The sequence below is a fragment of the Rhea americana genome, unplaced genomic scaffold (genome assembly GCF_003343005.1).
Source record: "Rhea americana isolate MKP2758 unplaced genomic scaffold, rheAme1 scaffold_68, whole genome shotgun sequence".
Taxonomy (NCBI): domain Eukaryota; kingdom Metazoa; phylum Chordata; class Aves; order Rheiformes; family Rheidae; genus Rhea; species Rhea americana.
This window is the reverse complement of record NW_028186845.1, coordinates 4,152,447-4,153,115: the sequence shown is the minus strand read 5'-3', so window position 1 is coordinate 4,153,115 and position 669 is coordinate 4,152,447.

Sequence of the window (669 nt, the reverse complement as noted above, 5' to 3'; positions counted from 1 at the left end):
CACTCACCCTTTGGCTAGAGGGGGCTCCCGTCGTGACAGAGGTGGGGCAGCCCTGCACTCACCCTTTGGCTAGAGGGGGCTCCCGTCGTGACAGAGGTGGGGCAGCCCCACACTCACCCTTTGGCTAGAGGGGGCTCCCGTCGTGACAGAGGTGGGGCAGCCCCACACTCAGCCTTTGGCTAGAGGGGGCTCCCGTCGTGACAGAGGTGGGGCAGCCCCACACTCACCCTTTGGCTAGAGGGGGCTCCTGTCGTGACAGAGGTGGGACAGCCCTGCACTCACCCTGTGGCTAAAGGAGGGTCCTGTCGTGACAGAGGTGGGGCAGCCCCGCACTCACCCTTCGGCTAGACTGTCGCGACAGAGGGGGAGGCAGCCGCGCTCCAGGCTGCCGCTCCTGTCACAACACGCGCCGGGGGCAGCTCCGCGCCAGCCGCCCGCGCCGAGGCGCCTCCCGCCTCCTCAGGACTCCGGGCGGGCGGCGGGCAGCCCCCGGCCGGGCCGCCGCGCTGTCCCTCGGGCACGAGGCGCGGGTTGAGGCCGGGACAGAGGGCGGCCGCGGCGGTTCACGCCGGGTCAGCCGGGGCGGGAAAGCGGCCTCCCCACCTGCAGGCCTCTCCCACCGGCGGAGCGGAAGCGCCCGCGCCGCCGCATGCGGCCCGCAGCGCCCGC